Source organism: Mandrillus leucophaeus, unplaced genomic scaffold (genome assembly GCF_000951045.1).
Source record: "Mandrillus leucophaeus isolate KB7577 unplaced genomic scaffold, Mleu.le_1.0 Scaffold210, whole genome shotgun sequence".
NCBI classification, from domain to species: domain Eukaryota; kingdom Metazoa; phylum Chordata; class Mammalia; order Primates; family Cercopithecidae; genus Mandrillus; species Mandrillus leucophaeus.
Window position 1 is genome coordinate 633,137 of NW_012102144.1, and position 23,900 is coordinate 657,036.

Consider the following 23,900-nt stretch of genomic DNA (forward strand, 5'->3'; position numbering starts at 1 on the left):
AAAAAAGTGAAAATGTTAGAAAGACTCATTGCTTTCTTCCTTCCTTGCTGTCATCAACTCTCCAGCGTTCAGCTAGACCCCACGTAACTTGAATTCTTTAATGCTGCAGATCTCGTCCAGTTTTGAACTCCTAACTGTTTCACTGAGAGGTAATCTCATATGATGTGTGGGGCCCTAGTCTCCGATGGACTTCTCTTCTCTTCTTTTTTTTTTTTTTTTTTTTTTGAGACAGAGTCTTGCTCTGTCACCCAGGCTGGAGTGCAGTGCAGTGGCACGATCTTGGCTCACTGCAAGCTCTGCCTCCTGGGTTCACACCATTCTCCTGCCTCAGCCTCCCAAGTAGCTGGGACTACAGGTGCCCACCACTATGCCTGGCTAATTTTTTGTATTTTTAGTAGAGACGGGGTTTCACCATGTTAGCCAGGATGCTCTCGATCTCCTGACCTCGTAATCCACCCACCTCGGCCTCCCAAAGTGCTAGGATTACAGGCGTGAGCCACCATGCCCGGCCTCCACTGGACTTCTCTTCTAAAGGTGCTAACACTTAGGATGTATGCTATCCTCAGCCTTCATAATAGAAAAGAATCTCTTATCAGATTCAGGAGCAATTTGATTGGAAAGGTTTAAAGGTCCATTTCCTTTTCCTATGAAGCACATTGATGCAGAACATATTACTGAAAAGGGTGTTCACAAAAATCACTATAAAAATAAAAATAGTAATTGAACCAGTGGCTACCCACTTGGCAGATGTAATGTCAGTGCATTAACTTTTTAAAGATACTGTATTACACTGTGAATGAATTCTGTGTCACAGGTATCCAGAGAGGAGGGCTCACCTACTTCCACAGCAGGATGCAAATGCCACCCCCAAAATAATCGTGGCTTCACTCTGAAAACAGGATGATGCAGAGAGGAGCCCCAACGCCAAGTCTAGCATCAACCAGCCACCATGCAACTATAGGTTAAGTACTGATCTCATTAAAAAAAACACACACACATCAAAAGCATCTTAATTTTGGGAGCACATCAAGGCCAGATGAGGGAAAATATTCATGAAAAGGGAAATACAAACCAAAGAACTGGCATTTCGAATGAAAACCCAGTAGCAGTATTTACCTTCTAGATCCACTTTCAAAATCAAAAACTGCTGCTGTGGAAATTGTTCCAATGCTGTTGATTGTAAAGCCAGAGCCCTCCGGGGAAATGAAGTACTGTTTATTGGACAGTAAAGAGAAAGCAAAATATTGCAGATACATCAACTACTTCCCTGGCAAGGTTCCACACATCTCTAAAAACCAGGCCTGAAATCTCTTTGTGCTCTGAGCCCATTCCCACTCCCCTGACCCCCAGCCATATATGATAGACTCTCAGTAAATGGTTGTAACTGATGATGATGATGATGATGATGATGAAATTACATTCTGTTCAACCAATTTCAAGTTTCAATTCTTTCAAGTTTCTATTCCTTTTCAAGAATAGAAAAGTGAATTTTCCTATTCTTTTATGTTCAGTGTGTTATCTGAACATTTCTCACAACACTTCCCCCAATGCTAAAATTAAATAAAAAGGAGTTTACATTTAGAGAAACATGCTGACTGTTTAATAAGAACTCAGGCATAATTTTGTTTGTTTGCATGTTGATGGAAAGGATGGGCTTTTGTGGGGAGGGAGGTCATGGAGCTGAAGAAGGAAAAAAAATATGAAATATTGAGACATCTGTTCATCTGAATTTGTATGTGTAGGCACAGGCAATATTTTATCAAGTTTTTTTTTAACCTCTCATTGATTTTCATTTATACTACCTTCCAGTTATTCTGTTAAGTGCTTCAAATACGTTGTCTTTTAATTCTCACAATAACTCTATGTCATAGATACTGATATTATCCCTATCTCACAGACAGGAAACACTGAGGCCTAGAAAACTCAAGTGACTTGTCCCCAGTTTGAGAGCTGAGTCTTTAGTCACTTTACATCATGACTCTCTGTTCTCTACATTGTATCCCTAAGACAAACTTCTTGAGAAAGACAACAGTGGAAGTCAGGGTCTCTAATCTAGGTGAGAATCAAATGACCAGAAAAATCCAGGGCAAAAATCCGTAAGAGGATTAATATCAAGAGTTCATTACCCTGAGTGCTATTTACTTAATAATTGTGTAGACACAAAGATCATTTAATAGAGAAGATTAAGCCCAGAAGAATTGCAAAGCAACCTCAAAATCTTTTGGAGGAATGAGTGACCTTTTAATTTATCAACTTGCTGATGAATCATCATGTTCTGATTCATTTTAATTCATACCCTCCATTCTCATACATATAAAGAAGATGGACTTGATTTCTGCTCTTTCTGTAGAGCAATGTAGAATATTAGCATTCAGGAACACAGGCAAATCCATCATATATTTACTTTTATGTCAAACACAGGAATTATAATGCTTGTTTCATGGAGAAAGGATGAAAGGAGGTTGTGGTTAAATTACCTGAGAGCACTCGCACACACTGGGTCTGGTTATGTATAAATATATATGATTTTTAAAAGACGGTTGCATTTATGTTTGTAGCCATTCCAAAATTTGCAGTTCCTAATTCAATTTCAGTGTCACACAGTTGTCAACAATTGTTTGGGAAGCAATGCACATTGGGAAGCTACATCTTCATGAGGTTTAATTTTTCATAAAATTCAATATCCTTTTTTTAAAAAAAAAAAAATTTGATGACACTGATATGAACAACTCCCGCCGTCTTTTAGGGAAGGTCTGGAGATGGTGGTTGCTAGGCAGCCAGGGCCATCACTGGGAAAGCCACCTAAATGAAAGATTCCCCGAACAGGAAAGCAGTCCTAGGAATGAGAAATTAACTGTCTGTGGGCCAGGCAACTAAGATTCTTTTTCTATTTGGTTTTTTCCCCTCCCACTGTATCTGTAATGATGCCATCAACTGGTGAAGAAATATTTGAGCTATAAAATAACAATGGCAACACAACTCCCAGGTTCTGAAGCATGAGCACAGATTACAGGTGAGAATGTGTGTCAAAAGGAGCCATCAGTTTTTCCGGATGGACTTATACACAGAAGCCACTTTATTCCCTTCTCTGAAAGCCTTGTTCATGACTATTTGCTTTTAAAGAATCTTGGGAATTGGAAATGTCAGTGCCCAAACTTCAGGTCAAACACAATGAGAAGAGTTAGAGCCCCTCCGACAGCTCGCAAGCTGGGTGCTTCAAGAGCAGGGACATAGGAACCATGGCTGGATTCTTCTGGGTTCTTAGCATCATTAATAATAAAAATAACAATGGTGATAGCTATCAATTACTCTGACCCTGTACTCAGATTTTTCCTTAATGAATTCATTTAATCCTTGATATAATGCTAGCCCATTTTACAGGTGAGGAAGCTGAGGCTTGCAAATGTTAAGGAAGTGGCCCACGAACACATAACTAGTGAGCAGTTAGGCTGAAATTCAAACCCATGTCTTTCTGACTCCAGAGCCATTGTGTTATTCCGCTGGTCTCATGGAAGACTACGTTCCTGGGAGAAATACAATATGTCTTTCTATGTTAAAACTTGTAAATTAACTGGGTGTGGTAGCACACACCTGTAATCCCAGCTACTAGAGAGGCCGAGGCAGGAGAATTGCTTGAACCCTGGGGGCGGAGGTTGCAGTGAGCCAAGATCGTGCCACCGTACTCCAGCCTGGGCAACAGAGCGAGACTCTGTCTCAAAAAAAAAAAAAAAAAAAAAAAAAAAGGAAGTACAATGGGACATATACTTGCCCTTGAAAGCTTGAGACTTCACATGAAATCCTTTTTCCTTTCCTCCAGAGTATATTAGATCCCTCTCATACATCCACTTTATAAGCAGTAGGAAAGGTTTTTTACCTATACACTTGCACTGGACTATTAGAGCCATTATCCTTCCTAGCACAAATCCTTATTAACCACTCTAATACATTGTCCTTATAGCTAGCTATAAAGCTAGACACCTCTATGCAAGTCGCTGTAGTATCTTTGCTTTCTGAACCCAGACCTAGCCTCAGAATCCCTCTCAACACTCCTGAGAGCCTCTATGCATCAATAAGAGAGGGTATGCAAGTGGAATAGGATTTGCCATCCTTGACCTAGCCAGATGTTCTCAGTGGACTTACCCAGGTGTTTACTGTTTCCCTGGTGGCAGCTAAGGCATCTGAAAACAAATATTTGTAAAATACGCAGAATTATTGAATCATAATACCTGGTGTAGGCAGGCCCAGGAATGTGAATTTCTAACAGGCTGACCAAAGTAATGTTTACGTACTCTAAATCTGGTTCTTTTAAAGCGATTTTCAACCTTGGTTATACAATGGAACCACCTGGAGAGCTTTAAATGGGACAATGTCCAGAACACACCTGAGACCAATGAAATCAGAATCTCGGGGGTGTAACCTGGGAACGAATATTTGTGAAACGGTGTATAATTTCACAGTGCAGCCAAGTCTAGGATCTTGCTATAGCACATCTACCTTTTTTTTTTTTGGCACCTCAATCCGGTAATCTATTTCAGACCTATATCTTTCATAGATCTGAGTAGACCGGTATTTATCATTCTTTCACATGTTCCCATTAGACAGATTAACTCTGCGTGATTTAACACATTAGTTTATATAGGTTCTCTTCCAGCTCAGGGGCCTTCGTTTTTGGTATGTATCTTAAGATTTCCGCAGAAACAGACTCTAAAATGAAAATTTTTGTGCAAGTTATTTAGTAAGCGCTTCAGAAAAACTGTGGAAGAGGGACTGAGATGGCAAGGAGGCCAAGCAAAAGAGTGATTGCAAAATACCACAGATGCAGCTTCAGCTTGGCCCTGTAGGCAAGCTCAGGAGTGCACGTTCTGCCTCAGAGTTGTCCCCACACAAGGAAAAGAGATGGGGCTTTCATATTCATTCAGTGGTTAAGGGTTACTCCAGGGAGATGTAAATTCCCAGGTACTTTTTGTTTTTTCAACCTGCAACAAACACCCAAAGGCAGCCCTCTCTTCTGGCTGATGGAAGAGCAGAAGCACGTTGAAACTGGTGGGGAATGGGGTGCACCACACAAAAATGGCAAAAAGGTATCCAAAGGGATATGGGAAGAGCATGGATATTGTCCACCGCAGTCCCTAAAATTTCCTTTGTTGTAGAAGGCTGAAATAATTGTTTGGCTGAATCACACTAGAAAGCAGAGTTAGTTACCACATTAGGAAATCAATCACCTTATATGTGAGTAGCATTTAATTCTGTCCCTCCCATATTCTTTGACAAGTCTGATAGCAAGTGGGCTTCATTTCATCTCTGAATTGATTGGTAAGGGCTACCCAGAGCATTGTACTGAGAGAAAAGGTGAGCTCAGGATCAATTAGTGATGCCTGTCATGAGCAAATGAGAAGGCAATCAATACTGTCAGTGAACACTGATGCCTCAGGTACCATCAGAATGCCTAGGGAGATTTTAAACAATACTGATCCCTGGGCCGATTCCCACAGATTCTGACTTAAATTGGTCTGAGAGGGTGCCCTGGCGTTTGTGTTTTATTAAAATCATCCCACTTGGTTCTATTGTTGCAGTCAAGACAAAGAACCACAGTAATATGCACCATGAATTGCCATGCTATTTCCCAGTTGTTCCAGGAAATATTTTCAGGAATACTTTAAAACAATGAAATAAATCCTCCTAAAAACAAATATTTTATTATAATTCCTTCCTTAGCCTCATAAAAATTTCTTTTTCAAATGTGAACATCAGGACATTTTTGTTTGTTTTGTCTTGGGCCTTCAACAAAGTGTTGACCTTAAACATGCTAACTGACGCCAAATCTTCATCTTGCATGAAAAGACTTAAATTATTGATTTCTTTTCATATATCCTCAAATAATTACACTCAGAGACAAACATACCTCTGTAAAACAATCATCTTTACCTGCAGAAAACATTGCCAGAATGTATATATTTGCAGTGTGTAACATAGAAAATAATAACTCATTGTGCAATTGTTCAGACTTTATTGCTTGCAGCAAAATGATTTAGCAATGGCCTGACTACTGGCTATAGTATGTTACAAACTTGCATGCCATCTTGTGGAGGATGTTGCAAGTTGTGCAACTATGAAGTAAACAACTGCCGGAAAAATATTTGTTAAAACTATTATTGTGGTTTTCTCCAAATACCTGACTTTCATGTGGAGAATTAAAGATATTTTCTAGATAATTAAAGCTCTTCTTAAAATCACTTTTCCAAAATTATATAGCTACTTCAAGCCAAATTGTTTTTTAGCTTGAATCACCCAGATAATTGCCTCCATTCTCGTTTATTTGGCCACTCTATGCCTAAACTAAATGATATTTCATCATATAACAAAATTATCTAACATCATATCATATGACTCAAACCTTTTCCCCCTGTTCTCTTGGTGTCACAAAAAGATAAAATTTTAAGATGACGTTAGGGTAGAAGACCAGGACAGTGGGAGCAACCCAGAAATTAATCTCTCAAGTGATTCTACAAACATTTCCTGAGAGTCTACTATGAATTAAGAAAAACAAGGCCCACTGCCTGTTTATGTGAAGGAAGAACACAGATAACACAATTTTATAAAAGCATTGATATGTCTACAGGACCACCAACCAATTAGGTAAAAGCAAACCATTCCCTTGCTATGTAAATTGGCATCAAGTAGCCCAAAGAGTTAGTTTTTCTACTAGGTGCAAAAGGTTTACATCTCTAGGTAATCTCATCTTTTTAATAAACATGAGAAAAGATTTGTGTGCATCGGCACCACCCAAGTGATGTGGTATTACATGAACGGCAAAACATTTTTGTTTTGTCCTGTTTTGTTGGCTGTTTGCTCTGAACAGTTTAACCATTGACAAATCTTCATTTTATTGCTGTGAATAGACTTAAATTATGGATTCATGTGTTGTGACACCTTGAATGGGTTGCCACCCCTTTCACATCCTCTCCTTCTTGACACTGACCACAGTGGGTTTTAAGGAAACCCCAAAGAGCTCTTTCTGTTCCCAAAAAGATAGCCACCCTTATTGTCCTTCAAGGGCAATGACTATATCAACCATTTAAATGTCCTAAGAGACTAGTCTTAAGCATAAATTATAATCAGTGAGGACTATTCACCTCTTACCACCTTTAAGCAACCACTGGGACATATCCATCATACCTCACATACCTCAGTCATCCCAGGAAGTTCAGTCCTTCTCACCAGGACAACCGCTTATCCCACTGACATCATCAAACCCTTTCAATGTGTCCTCAAAAATTTAGTCTCTCATCAGCAATCTCCCCTACATCCTCCACCTCTTCTCTGAATGTTCCCTTTCCCTTTCACATTTCTCTGGACAATTCCCTCTCCTTCTCTTGGAGGCAGCAAATTCGTGCTTTTTCCCCTTCTTCAGGTCTCCAGCACTCCCCGCAGCCCCCTCCCTCTCCTCACTCTCTGCTGCTGGCCTCATTTCTTATTTCACTGAGTGGAAGCAATCAGAAGAAAATATCCACTGCCACTATTTAAAATCCTTGATTATCGTTTTAAAATTGCAAACTATTCCTTTATAGAGTTCCTTATCCTTTTCACTGCTTTATTTTGCTCCATCACACTTGGCAGCATCTGATATACCAAAATATATGGGCAATCTTCCTACCACTAGAATATCAGCTCCATGAGAGCAGAGATTTTTGTCTCTTTCCTTCACTGTTAAAGCCCCACTTCTTAGAACATTGCTTGGGACAAATAAGCACTGAATAAATAATTTTTGGTCTGATATAGTGACTTGCACCTGTAATCCCAGCATTTATGGAGGCCAAACAGGACAATCGCTTGAGCCCAGGAGTTTGACACCAGCCTGGGAAACATAGCAGGACACTGTTTCTACAAAAATTTAAAAAATTAGCCAGTGGTGGCGACATGCACCTGTAGTCCCAGCTACTTAGGAAGTTGAGATGGGAGGATCACCTGAGCCTGGGAGGTTGAGACTTCAATGAGCTATGATCATGTCACTGCATTCCAGCCTGGGCAAGAGAGCGAGACTCCGTCTCAAATACATATCGCCCCCCTCCCCCCCACCGCCACACACACACACACACACACACACAATTGTTGTAAGGGCAACAGAATGAACATGCAATTACCCTACTTGCCTTTTAGAATATGTCACCTGATACCCCATCTTCCTCCCTGGTTCTATAAACAAACTGTGCTTCTGACAGCAGGCCCTCCACTCATGCCTGGATGCCATCACTTCAACAACTGTTGTCACTAACTCCTGCATTATTCATTTTCTCCTCTCTATTGGATTATCCCTATCCACATAGAACATGCTAGAATATTTCTCATCATTCCAAAGTAAAAATTTCCCTTGATTCCAAAATCTCCTTTAGGTACTATCCTATTTTCCTGCTCTGCTTTTTAGGAAAATTCTTTGAAAGTTGTCTCTGCTCACTATTGCTACTTTCCTCATCTATCATTCTCTTGAAACTTCTCCAATTAGACTTTCATTCTCACTTCACCAAATGAACCCACTTATCAAGGTCACCAAAGATCTCCATTCATTCACTCATTAAACACCTCCTATGTGCCAGGTACTTGTCTGAGTTCTAGCAATTAACATTTGCCACTTCAGTGATTGGTCATCTCAGTTCTCATCTCCCTCAACATCTCAGCTGCACTTGACCAATCTCTCCTTGAAATACATCGTCCTGAGGCAGGAAAATAGGGTCTGGAGGCAGGCAACCTAAGGCTGTTTCACAAGGACTTCCTAAAACTAAATTGAAAGGAAATCTCTAACTTTCCACACCTAAGTAACAAAAGGATCAGAGGCTTCACCCTTTGCAAACAACCTCACCTTTTCTGCACTGCAGATGGGAAATTGGCTGTCTGCAATAAATCAGCCTGATTGCGGGTCCAGTCTTCCTTTGCAACTTTTTAACTTCACTCCAGCCTCTGAATGGTTGCTGTCCACAACCAACCAGACTGATTGCGGGCAGAGCCTTTGTTTGCATAGAAGTATAACTTTGTAACTTCACCCTAGCCTCTTGTTGGTTACTTTTTGCAACCAATCAGATGTTAGCACAGGAATGTGACCTTTATAACTTCACTTCAGCCTCTGGTTGGTTGCTTTCTGCAACAAATCAGACTGATTGTGGACTACCATTTTTGTTTACATGAGGTAAGCGGGATGTGGCCAATGGGAAACTTCTAGCGGGTATTTGAACCCAAGAAGATCCTGTATCCTTGCCCTGGAGCTGCTGCTCAGGTCTGCTCCCACACTGTGGAGTGTACTTTCCTTTTCAATTAATCCCTGCTTTGTTCTTTCATTGCCTCATTCATTCTTTGCTTTGCTGGGCGTTTTGTCCAATTCTTTGTTCAAAATGCCAAGAACCTGGACAACTTGCAGTCATGACCCTCTACCAGTGACACTGTTACCAATCCTCAAACAAACTTAAGAACCTGGACAACTTGCAGTCATGACCCTCTACCAGTGACAGCCCTATACTTCTGGGAGACACTCCACTCTCCTGATTTTCGTTTTACCTTACTGGTCCTGTTCAATCTCATTTGCTCAATCCTCCTCTTCCTTCTAACCGCCGGAGGTAATCTCATTTGGTTCCAGGCTGTAAACACTGTGTACAAACTGGTAATTCCACCTTGACACTCCCGGCCCCATGTCTTTGATGAACTACATATTTTTAAACCTAGTTGCCTACTCTTTCTGGATGTCTAATTGGCTTCTCAATCTAAACATGGTCAAAACAAAGCACACAATTTTCCTCCTCAACCTCATTTCTCTTTAATGAGTTGCTCAGGCCAAAAACCTGGAAACTATCTTGATCCCTCTCTTTCCATTATATCCCACACCCAATTTGTCAAGTCTGTCAACATTACCTCCAAAATATATGCAAACTGCCAACCTGTTTAGGAGGAAAGGGTAATCATGTTTGCAACTTACTTTGAAGTGCACAAATATAATAAGAGGAATTCATATATGGATACAAAAACGGATAATGGTGTGATAATGCAGAGACAGTAAAATATTAATGATAGAATCTAGTGGTAGGTATATGGGTGTTCACTCTCAGTTTTTCAGCTCTTTCACCTTTTTGGTATATTTAAAATTTTCTATAATGAAATGTTGGGAAAAATATGTAAAATGCAATAACTTCTCACCACCCCAAATGCCCGCATCATCTCTCACCTGGACTGGGGCAGTCACCTCTAAATGGTCTCCCTGCTTCCACTCTCGCCTCTTGACAGTCAACTTTTTCACACAGAAGATAGTTTGATCTTTTAAAAATGTTATTAATATGATTTATTCCCCTACCAAAACTTTCCAATGGGATTAATCCCACATTAGTCAAAAGAAGATCCAGAGTCCTTACCAATGTTTGAAAAGACCCACAAAATCTGATGCTGGCTACATCTCCAATGTCATCTTTCTAATTCTCCCACTCACTCTTTGCTCTTCAGTCAAATTGATATCTTTGTGGTGCCTTCCAAATAAATGCTAAGCCTGTTTCTTCCCTGGGGCCTTTGTCAGCAGCATTCTACTCCAAGATACATGCAATATACAATTTTGACTACTCTAAGTGTAGCTTCAAATAACACTATATGACTTTATAGATAGTGTGGGTATCTTATAAGAGAGTTCTTATTTCCAGTTTTTCCTCTTGTCACTTATGATGTTGCTGCCATTCATTTCACTTATGCACGTGATATAATCACCCAATATACTGTTACTATTAAAGTGATCTTTTAGATCAACTAAAAAGAGAAATACATGTACTTTACCTTCATTTATTCCTTCTATATCCTTCTTTATGCAGATCCAAGTTTCTGCGCCGTATAATTTGCTTTCTCCCTGGAACTTCCTTTAACATTTTTTGCAGGACAGGTGTCTGGTGGTCATGAATTTCCTCAGTTTTTGTTTGTCGGAGAAAGTCTTTATTTCTCCTTAGCTTTTTTTGTTTATTTGAGGTACACTTGACCTCAATTTAAAATTGGATGTATCTAAGGTATGGAATTTGATGACTTGATGTAATTTTATTGGATATATTTTATTTAAATATCAATAAAATTTCATTTTAAATACTTCATTCCACTCCCGTTTTGTTTGGTTTCTAATGAAAAGTCTGCTGTAATTCTTATCCTGTTCCTCTATAGGTAAGGTGTTTTTCCCTCTGGCATCTTTCAAGATTTTCTCTTTCTCTTTGGCTTCTGAGGCTTGAATATGGTATGTCTAGGGGTATGTGTGTGTATGCAGGTATGTGTGCATATATAAAATCTGGTAGATGAGTCCCAGATAATATAAGGCTCAGGTGAAGTCTTTTCCTTTGGAGAGTAGGCCTTTGTCATGCAGAAAACTCTGGGATTATTTCACCATGATTCTCTTCTCCTCCCTCTCCCAGAGACACAAGGTGTTCTTTCTTGGATCTTGACTGTGAGAACCTAGTAGGGTTCATAACGGTAAAACTTACGAAAGTGTAGGACTACCCCCACAAGACTGTGACACACAGTTTCTCACTCTCCTGCTAGTCCACACTTAGCCTCCAGTAATTCATCAAAGCTACCAAGTAAATCTTCCCACCAGTCTATGGTTCCAGAAGCTTCTGTGCCAAATAAGCAGAGGTTGGCTATCAGTTTTCTGTTTACCCGTCACTCCAGATTTTGGAGTGGCAGTTTGCCCTGAGGTGTCCAAGAAAAGTTTTGATTTTCATTTTGTTCAGCTTTTCTTTGTTGAGAAGATGAGAAGTCCCACTTTTTCTACATCTCGGAACAAGTATCAGGGACTCTTAACATGTAGAGTAGTAATGGTGGTGAAGTATGAAAAGCCCTGGCCCTGGAATTTAGGTAGGTTTAGAAGTGGATATAATCCAGATTCATTACATTGTCATTTACTCAGCAATTACTATGGGATTTCGTCTTTCATCTTTCTAATAACCCCAGAGATAGATCATATTAGATCAACCTTGCAGAGAGTTCTAGCACAATCTTCCTACTCTGTGGATTCTAGTTAGGCATTGTATAAGATGTTAACAGGTGTTACACTTTTTAAGTGCAGTGGACAAATAATTGGAACAAATTTGATTAAACACACATCTCTCTATTAGACAACTCCATGGGGAATTTAATGTGCTGTGTATTGTTAATTCAGGGGAGATGTGTAGACATCATTTCCCAAAATAATTTGATTACAGGATCTTTTATTTTTCTCATGGAGCATCTGGTAAAATGTGTGTTTTGTGGAATACTTTGGGAACTGTTGGTATGATAGGAAACATGCAAGATTTAGAGCAAGATGGACATGAATTTGAATTGCCACTCCACTACTTATTGTTGAGGCAAATTACTTCATTTAGCAATATATTAGGTAATACTATAGCAACAATAGCATCTACTTCAGGGATTAACATGGGGATTCAATGATATAAAGTATGTGCCTATCACATAATAACCACTTAATAGTTATTAATATCATTTTTACTATCATCATCATCATCAGGCCCCAAATCATTGGCAACTTCTTCTTAATACTAGAACCTGTTTTTCTCTGAATCAATATAAAGACTCAGACAAATGAATATTGTTATCCAGTAATGAGTACATGAATAGCATCTGGCCTGATCTACTGTGTCAGAATGATGTGTGTAGGAGTGTGTCTAAATGTAAGTTTCCACGCCTATGTCACCACTGAAATGTCATTCCATGATTGGTGAAATTCTGAGAGAACATTGCATAGGCCTTCCAATTATGACCCAGGAACAAATTCTCTTCTGTGAAAAGTATAGGGCCGGAACCAGAAACATTTAATCTCTATGAGCAAGCATTTAGAAGTCCTTTATTTCAAATGAATTACTTGCATTAATTGTCTAGTAAGTCATTTTGATTGTACATGGAGTCACAACTAAACCTTATCGGACTGTGATGTGTTTTACGCCCTGTAATGTCAACATTTTAGGTGGGTGAGCTGCCATGGAGAATACCAAGGAAGCAATTGTGTTATGATATCTGATTCCTGTGTGGCTGGAGCTGCTCAGTGCTGCATTCCATCCTATAATCTTGAACATGTTGATTTGGAGCAATATGCATGATTAGGTGGTTTAATTGCATGTTATAAAGAAAGCTGTGACCTTTCCAGTCCCTTCCTGGATGTGCTATTGGGAGAAGGAGTAGACAAATGTGTGTGGGGAATCTTGCATAATTATTTAAGAATACTCAATACTTTTTAAAACCTTGTGGACAATACCTCAAATATTAGTGGTCATCTATTGCTTAAAGAAAATTTTGTATGACTCAAGTTGCCTTGAGCAAGTATCCAATAGTATTACCAAAAGTTGTAGATATTGAGTGTACAGCATCAACACGTACAATTCTGTAATTTTTAGCCAGTCTGGGAAAGCAATACAACACTAAAAATGAAAGACACAATATTCTTTTCTATCAATTCGTTAGCTAAAATACTATAGTTTAATAATGCCATAACCATTCCATATGGCATCAAAAATTAAGACATTATTGTAAAGCCTATCAATTGCAAAATGTTTTACAGTTTAAAAACTACTTTCGTGTTCATATAAACGTAATCAAATATTATGTTTAATTATAATGAGAGAAAGCAATATGAGACAAGACAAAGCAGGTATCATTTTCCCAAATTTACAGTTGAAACACCAAAGCAAAAGTGTTAAGTGATTTGCAGTAGTAGAGTAAGAACTTAAACCCAAGCCTCTTGGTACCAAGCCCATAGTTTCCTCTCCATCTAGGGCATTATAAAACCTGAGGACGAGACGTCGAGTTTTGAAATACAAATTAATTCTGCCAGAAAGCTGGATTCTTTCGCTACCTGTATACAACCAAGATTCCTAAGAACAAAATGAAATGTCATGACATCTGTTGCTAAAGTTACCTAAGGATTAGGTTGGGTCGGCGTGCACAGGATGGAATGTACTAGAAGGGAATCAATTACCCGGACAACCCAGACCTTAATCATTTTCACCTAAAGTATCCTGATAATTGAGGCAAAGGTATGTTTGAAACCTAAGTTGTGGGTATAACTGACTTGATTGCCTCCATGGCTTTACATTTGAATTCAATCACACATAAAACCACTAGGCACTGTTACTCTCTGTCCCAAAGCATAAATTACCTCCAAAACAGCATCCTCTGGGTCGTTGGCTGCTGCTCGGTAAATGACTGTGCCTGGGGCAGTATCTTCCAGGATATAAATCTCAGAAACTGCCAGAAAATGTACAACAGATGTGCTTGAATGAGCATCACCACCATAAGCCCAAAACCCCTCATCCAATCTGAATTTCAGATAAAACTTAAGGCATTGTGCTTGCTCAGCACAGATGTTTTTATAGCGCTATTCCCATTAAACCTATAATGATAATAATAATAATATACCATTTGTCAAGTGTCTCTTATGTGTCAAGTATAGAGCAATGAGATTTATACATTTAAACAGGAACAATGTTGAACATTTTTTGAGTGCTTATTAATTACTAAGCACTTAACATCACTGGTGACTTTATTATCATTTCCATTTTACTAAGGTTTAGAAAGATTGAATAACTGGCTCAAGGTCACATAGCTAATATGTTAATATTGCCTAATTATTTTATTAAAGTTTATCTTGTCCTTAATTTTGCTCTCTTCCCGTATGTTTTTAAAACAGTGAGGAATACAAACTTGCAAATTTGCCAGTTTGCAAGTTTTTCCAGGGAACAGGAACCTTGAGGCAGTAAGAGATCCTTGAGTGTGTGAGGGGAAGAACCACCCAGGGGAAACTACTGCACCATTGTGCCAAGAAGGCAGGATTTGTGGATAGCCAAGGGGTCCATGGGCCTGCCTAGGGGGTAGCCAGGACCTGCTCATCTGATGAACAAATGCTCATCAAGTGTCCACAAGCACTCTGGCACCAAGCTGCCAGTTTTAGAAGTCAGAAGAGCATAATTTCACCTTGGATCTGCCCAGGAGTTTACCATCTGCCCTGGGGAAGGGAAAAAATGGAGACACTTGTTGAGCACCTACTGTGTATCTGGCACTTTAAAACCCTGAGCCTCATCAAGATGGGATTAATATCTCAGTTTAATCATTGGGGAAACTGAGGCTTAGACAAGACAAGTAGTTCTCTCCGGTTAGTTGTCACTCCAATATCTGAGCCTCAATTTTTTCATAATAGAGAACATGTAGGCATTAAATATTTGACTACATAGAAAGAGACAGAGATGAGGAAGAGAGAAAGTGAAAGAGATACATGCGTGATGAAAAAAATAAAAATTAAAAAACAGAAAGCAAGAAGAAGCAAAAAAGCCATGATCCCTGTCCTTGGTGAAGCTTCTAGCTTAATGATATAGACACATCATTAATTAAATAATCACACAAATAAGAGAATAATTTTAGTACACAATCATCAAACAAATAAATGAATAATTCTCAACACTGAGGCAGTTCCTTCACCTTTCTAAGTCTGTTGTCTATGTAATAGAACTAAGAGTAGAACTTACCTCTAGTGCTGTGAGCATTAAATAAAGTAGTCAAGTTAAAGCTCTTAGGACAGTGCCTGGGACATCATTAGTGCCCAGTGTCAGCCATTTATCATTTCTATTGTTACTGTCATTCTTATCACTATTATAGCCATGATGTTTTGAGAGTACAAGGGGCACAGGGCACAGCATCTATGTAGACATATCCACTAGAGCCCTCTTTCCCCAAGAGAAGAGCCTCTGTACCTTGGTCACCCTGGGCAAGAGATCCAGTGAAGGTGGGCGGTTCATTCACATCTGCAATCTGGATTAAAATGGTCTGTGATGCTGTTGCCCCTTGGTTGTCTTTGGCATAGATTATCAGGGAATAGAGTGTCACCATCTCAAAGTCCAGCTTGGGTACTCCAGTGGTGAATAACTAGATTTTTTTAAAATGAGGAATGATGGAGTGAATGACTGGCTTCATCAGGATGTAGATGGAATAGTTTAGGTCTATAATCCCTATTATCAGTCAGCACTTTTTTAAAGACACAAAAATCTTGTACTTAAAAAGTATGGTGATCTGATTTTTTTAAAAACTTCCACGAGCCGAGAATTCACTTATGTTATATCCAATGGTTTCTCCTTCATTTTTCCATCTGTCTACGTTTTTCCTAATAACAAAGTTAACCATTTATTGAACCCCTTCCTCACTTTGTCAAGGATTATCCTGAGCGTTTTACAAACATTTCATTCCATCCTTGAAATTGCAAATGGATGCATTTTACAGTTGGAGAAGCTGAGACTTGCAGAGTTAAGCTGCTTGGCCAAGTTTTCACGGATAGAAATACAACGAATCTGGATTCCATCTGACTTCAGGTTCATGCTCTTCGTCATGAGTCTAAGCTGCTTAGCACTCAAAATGGATGAAAGGGCCAGATAAGAGCCCCTCTTTTCCCTCCTCTCTTCAGTCACCCACATCTCCCCTTTCCTGGGTCCTTTGTGGTTTTCACCTGTTTTTTTAACTGCTCTGTGCAGGGTCCTCTTGAGGTTGAGTATCAAGAGAAATGGGATCCAGTTTCACCTCTAGAATGAAATGGCCCTAAGACTTTGGCCATGATCTTTCATGTCTCTGGATTAGATGTCTTCATCCTTACATGAAAGCCTTGTAAGTTCTGTTGCTAATGTCCTTCCCATGTCTGTCATGATGCAGCTAGGTTAGAGAATGCTTGTTTCTAAAGCTTTCTTATTAGTAAAGCAACAGAAAGCAAAGATTTTATTGAATAGCAAAAACCACTGGAAGCATACTTGTCTTTGGGCATTCTATGTCAAACCACGAACCCTTTCTAAAATGATTATGGGTTTTAAGGCAATACTAATAGCTTACATGTATTGAGCACTTACTATGTACCAACTCTAAGTGTTTAATATTAATTACATTCTTTAACCCTCAGAAAAACATTGTGATTGATACTTTTATTATGCCCATTTTACAAATGAAGAAACAGAGGCTTAAAGAGATCACCTAACAAAGAACAGAGAGGAAGGACAGGAATCCAGACTTTCCACCAAAATCCATGCTGTTAGCCATGCAGTACACTACCAATGTGGCCTCCTTCTCAGTAATAGAATCACCGAATCTCAGAAAAAAGAAGCATAATGTCATCCCACCAACATCATATTAACAAAAGCTAACATTTGTTGAGCACTTTCTTTGCACTAGGCATTGCTCTCAGCCCTTTAACTCACTTAATCATGAAAACAAACCTGTGAGAAAGGTAGTCTTACTACCATCCCCATTTCACAGATGAAGAAATTGAAGCTTAGATTATAAAATATATCCTAAAAAGTCATGTTGCAGGAAGAAGCAGAACCTGGACCTGACCCGGGCCAATCTGCCCCCAGAACCCTTGCACTTATCAGCATCAGCTGACCACCACATCTGCTTGTTTTTCACACAATTACATGAAAAGTCAGTAATACATGGATATTTTATAGCTATACTCTGCTGAGCACTTACGGTAGACTGGACATTTTATCTCTTCAGTTCTCACAATTATCCCATAGAAATTAATGCTATTATAATCCCAATGCTACTGATGAGGAAATTGAGGCTCAAGGTAACACAGCTATTGAGTGACAGAGCTGAGATTTAAAGTTAAGTCTTTCTGACTCTAAATTTTTTTCTTTTCATCATACCCCACTGCTTCCCGATAAGTTAATTTAATACCACAGCCTGGTGTTAAAATATACAAGGTTTTCCAGCTTTGCTTAAGCACAACCTTATCTTCAAGGAGCTCCCTTAACCAAGAAGTACAACCCTGGGCTCAAGCTGGCCCTTTAGGTGTGTTTTCCTCTGTCCTGGGAGTTTTCCTCTGTCCTGGCCCTTTAGGGGTGTTTTCCTCTGTCCTGACAGCAAGTGTGTCCATTTTGCTCCCTAGCATCTTACATGGTATCAGGCTTCCCATTTGTTTTCAACAAATATTTATTGAATCAATGCAAATGCCTATTCTTTACACTGGAAGAAAACAGGAAGATGGTTTAAGTCTCCATCTGGCAGATTACTCCCACCCAGGGAACAGGCAAGGCGCACACAGAAAGGGTAACTTGGGTTCATTTTTCCAACCTGCCTATGCAACCCCACTTATGTTGCTCAATGACAGGTAGCAATTTGAAGATTACATAACTGGAGTGTACCTTGTCTCATTTCCATTGATTTATCTATATAATCAGTTCACTTCAAGCTTTGCTATTGTTTCTGCAGAGACTAGCTTGGTGTTCATTTGGTGGTTGTTGGTTTTTGTTTGACTGCCTGACCAATCGCCCTTCCTAAGCTCAATCAGTCTTTTGCAAAACAAACAAGCATATATGCTGCAAGGAAAAAAGTTCAACAAAGGATAATGATATGCTGGGATATGCTAAACCCCAAATAGAACAGTATTTCCGTCCTTGTACTGCAATGTTGTAGAAACAGTTATTAACTCATTTCGTTTAGCCTTTATCTGCAGATGTATTTGCATGTTATGAAACTGCTGCATAATTGAACTACTTCTAATGCTTATCTTTAATAAAGTTATGATTATGTGGCCACATCTTTCTTAGTTTTTTATTACCTGTAGTCTGGCTATAATAATGCTAAATATTGAAATATATTTGTTACAGTAACAGCTACTGTGTGTTGACTGCTTGCTATGGACAAAGCAGTAAGACAATACTTTCCATACATTCTCTTTCAGAATCTTCTTGCTAATCCCTGAGTGAGGTGGTATTATTATTGTTAATCTCATTATATAGAAAAAATAATAAAGCACAGAAAGTCAAGTATATTACCCAAGGTCATGTTTCTACTGACTGAAGGAGCTGTGGTTAAAAACTAGTTTATCAGACCCCCAAATCAGTGCTTAGAGCAGCTATGATCACTACCTTCACACACAGAAACACACACACACACACACACACACACTAAGCAAAACTACTGAACACTCTTTGCCATCATTCCACTGCTATTTAGACTTATAACAAAAATCTAATTAAGTACAAGCAGGAGAAAACATTTTACACCAAACTGAAGCTGGAAGCACATTTAAGTCTGAAAATACCAAGGTTTGGCAAGGATATTCAAGAGCTCATAACAGACCTCTCCTGACCCTTTTAATTCTGTTCTCTTTACAATAGCAATTTAAGCTGTAAGCAAATCATGTCTCTTTCCTGCAAAACTCCTCAGCGGTTTCTTAGGTGTGGGAGGTGGATTTAATATCCCCAATTCTTTAATCTTTTCTATATTCATGTTTTTGCCATGTGCCTTTGCAATTCCTCCTAATAAAAACAGGGTATATTTCTTCAGCCCATGGCTTGGATATGTGACACTTGTTTCAGCCAATGATATGAGCAGATATGGATCTTGAAACATACATGTGGGGTTGAGCATATCCTCTTGCTCTCCTCCTTTTGCCCGGAGAAGAATGTCCCTCTGCTAGCCAGTGTCCCAAGGAGAATGGGAAGGACAAGAGACAGACCTGAACTCAACATGCAGACTGGAGCCAAACCAGGCGAGATCAGCTAAACAACATGCTGCTCTCAAGGACTTTATTACTCCAGCACAGCAAGCAGCATAAGCTTCATGTTCACATTGGTCCCCTTGCTCTCACGTGCCATGGGGACCATGTAGAGGAGCCCAGCTGAATGCTGTGCATGCAGTGCGTTTGTATCAAGGTTTGAGAAACTCCGACCTTAGGGAATCTGGAGCTCTTATAACAGCAGACCCCAACCTTTTTGGCACCAGGGACTGGTTTCGTGGAAGACAATTTCCACAGACCAGGGTTGGGTGGGAATGGTTTCAGGATAATTCAGATCATTACATTTACTGTGCACTTTATTTCTATTATTATTACCTTATAATATATATTAAAATTATTATACAACTCACCATAATGTAGAATCAGTGGGAGTCCTAAACTTGTTTTCCTGCAACTAGATGGTCCCATCTGGCCGCGATGGGAGACAATGACAGATCATCAGGCATTAGGTTCTCATAAGGAGCACACAACCTCGATCCCTCGAATGAGCAGTTCACAATAGTGTTCACATTCCTATGAGAATCTAATGCCACCTCTGATCTGGCAGGAGGCAGAGCTCAGGAGGTAATGAGACTGATGGGGAACAGCTGTAAATACAGACGAAGCTTCACTGCTTGCCTGCCACCCACCTTCTGTTGTGTGGCCCAGTTCCTAACAAGCCATGGACTGGTACGAGTTTATGGCCTGGGGGTTGGGGACCCCTTTCTTATAATGAACAATCACCTTGCCTAAACTTTAATCCACAGGGAAAAATTAGCTATATTATATCTAGCTGGGTATGATATAGCCATCTAGGTAAACAAAACTTCCTAACATGACTCACAGACACTGCAGGCTCTGCCTTCCCCATCTCCTTTGCAGTATAATCTCCCACCATGCTTTCCCTTTGGCTCCTGTCACATTGATCCTTCAGTCCTGTCTTTCTACCATGCTCTTCTTGCTACAGGGACTTCGCACATGCTGCTCCCTCTGCCTGGAATGTTCTTCTCTTCTTCTTTATCTATTCAATTCCTATGCATTCTGCAGATTGCTTTTCACGTAGTTCTTCCTCAGGGAAGCCTGACTAGTTAAAATGTCCCCTTTAGGGGCTCCCACAGACCTGTGAGTCGGCCTTTCTTGGCTGTTATTGCATTTACAATTTTATGTTAGGTTGGTGCAAATGTAATTGCCATTGAAAGTAATGGCAAAAACCACAATTACATTTGCACTAACCTAATACTTTTGGGTATGTTCACTTGATTACTATGTCTCCCTATGAACAAGTCAATTCCATGAGGGCAAGGAATTCCCTGTGTCTCAGTAGATTCTTGATAATTACTTGTGAAATAAATGGATCTTGATGTCCCCAAGGATTTTTAGAGTGTCTGACATATAACAGGGTTCCAAAGAGTGGTCACTAAATTAATAATATACAGTAGAAGGTAACAAAGAAGAGAATGATATTTCATTTTAAAGCCCTTGTGGTATCAAGTGATAATAGTGTTTGCCAACATACTTACTTCCCAAAGATGTGTGGATCTACGAGACAGCACAAACGGATGGACTACAGGATTTGCATTAATAATAACAGGATCTCCAACCAGAGAAGCATGAGGTGAGACAGACACAGTGATTTTGGCAACCTGTGTATGTTCAGAGGCATTTTCCAGAAGAGGGCTGGCATTCTCGATGACAAAATTTGGAAAAGCTAGAACATCTTAGAGGAAACACAAAAGTTGGCTTTTTAATGAGGATTTCGACATGGCTTCCTAACTTATTTTGTGTTTTAAAACCACAAAGGAAAAGTGCAATAAATACTTCTTTTTTTTCTTTTTTTTATTAAATTAGAAGTTACTTTTTAAATTAAATGTCTTAAAAATCAGTTGAGTTGGCTTGGTAGGGTCATCAAGAGCTAAGAAAGGTTTCAGAACTTACCCTACAAGTCACCATACTGCAATTTCACAGAGGCTGGCAGAAGACACAAGACTTTTGGGTCAGAGACAAAGGACTTTATTACTCATAGCTCAGCAACCAGCATAAGCTTCATGTTCACATCCTTTCTCTTTGTTCCTCAGGCCCCATGAGGGCAAAAACAAATGGCCTAACTAGATGCTACACATGCTTTGGGTCTGCATTTGTATTACAGTTGAGAAATCCTTAACTTACAAACCCACATGTTATAAAATGAGCAGTAAGTCTGCCTGACTTTGACCTGGAGAGAGAAAATACCTTTATTATACTGGATGCCAAACAAACCATCCTCTGCTTCAGAGGGAAATAGTATCTCTATCACTACTTAAACATGCTTGAAACAAATTGTCCAGAACAAAGGCAGCCAGTGCCTCTGCTCACAAGATGTACAGAAGTGCAAGAGACCCATGGAGAACTGTCTCCCAGCAAGGGCTGGTCTTTTTTCTTTTGTTTTGTTTTTTTTTTTTTTTTATACTTTAAAAAATATGTGTAGCAGCTGCTCAGTGCCCCACCCCCATTTCCTCCATACTCACCTCTACAAGTGGAACGCTACTTCTACAACTGCCTGGAGAGCAGCTTCTCCTGCACAAAGGATAAGCCAGAGTGCCAGAGAGTGAAGGCCCCTGGAAGCTGTCCTCACACAATGGCCAAAAGGGATATGGTGAATGGTCATCAAATACCTCAGCTTCCTCACCCTTCAGCGTGGATAGGTAACACTGAGGTGCGCTTCCACACTGGATTCCTGAGTGCCCCAATGAAATCGAGCTCTGGTTGCCCCTGGCGCTAACATGCTTATTAACACACCCTTTATCCATTGCCTACCATTCATTGTCTGGCTTCCTTACCCCACTCTGGGTGTTTCCTGGGATCAGCTCCCAAGTTAATTGCAGTACTTGCACTGGAACTCTTCCCTTAGTGTTGGCTTTCAAGAGAATCTGAACTAAGGCAATGTGATATAATAATGTTTTGCAGTGTACAACAAAACATAAAGAATATGGCACTGGCTACTCCAGTAAGAGAAGAGTATCAGGGAAATCGGATATCATCAGTTAATTCAGATAAATACTGAAGTTTAGAAAGGTCTTCTGTCCTGCCATATCTGATCCTTGCTCATGTCTCTGGCCTCATCTCTCCATATGTCCATTTTCATATGCTCTGTTTCAATTATCCCAAACTTCTTTCCACTTCTCTAGTCCACCTCTAAACAATTATATATTTTTTTTCTACAGCATTTTTAACCTACTAACATTCTACCCATTCTTCAGTTGGCCCTTAGACATCACTTTCTTCAGAAAGCCTTTCCTGGCCTGCCTGACTCTGCTTCAATATTCCTTCTCAGTGTTTGTGTGTTACCCCATCATAACATTTGACACATTATATTTTAATTGCCTTTCGTTTGGGTGACTCCTCAGAGAACCATTACTCTAACTGCAAAAAAAGTGTTTATTTTGATAACTGAATAAGAATACCTCATACTTTTTTTTTTTTTTTTTTTTGAGATGGAGTCTCGCTCTGTGGCTCAGGCTGGAGTGCAGTGGCGCTATCTTGGCTCACTGCAAGCTCTGCCTCCCGGGTTCACGCCATTCTCCTGCCTCAGCCTCCCGAGTAGCTGGGACTACAGGCGCCGGACACCACGCCCGGCTAATTTTTTGTATTTTTAGTAGAGACGGGGTTTCACCGTGTTAACCAGGATGATCTTGATCTCCTGACCTCGTGATCCACCTGCCTTGGCCTCCCGAAGTGCTGGGATTATAGGCGTGAGCCACCGCACCCGGCCCCTCATACATATTTTTTGAATGAATAATAAATAATATTAATGATCATTTGTAGGACATTCTTTCACACATATTTTTTTCATTTAATCCTCACAACAACCCTGGGGTGAGGGGTACTATTATTCTTGGTTACATTTTCCACATGAGAATGCTGAGACACAGAAACACCAAGTGGTCTTATGTTATACAGCTAATCGATGGCAGAGTTGGGATTTGAACCCAAAACTTGACTTGCTGGAGCCAAATCTCATGTTCTCAAATGACTGAGATGTCTTCATGATTCAGGATGAACTTCTCTTGGGTAAAAATTAGAAAAAGCAAAAGTTAGCTGGGCAAGTGACTCATACCTGTAATCCCAGCACTTTGGGAGGCCGAGGCCAGTGAATCACCTCAGGTCTGGGAGTTCGAGAACAGCCTGGTCAACATGGTGAAACCCGGTCTCTAGTAAAAACACAAAAATTACTCAGGCATGGTGGTGGGCGCCTGTAATCCCAGCTACTCAAGAGGCTGAGACAGGAGAATCACTTGAACCCAGGAGGCAGAGGTTGCAGTGAGCCCAGATTGCCCCATTGCACTCCAGCCTGGGCAACAAGAGCGAAACTTCATCTCAAAAGAAAAAGAAAGAA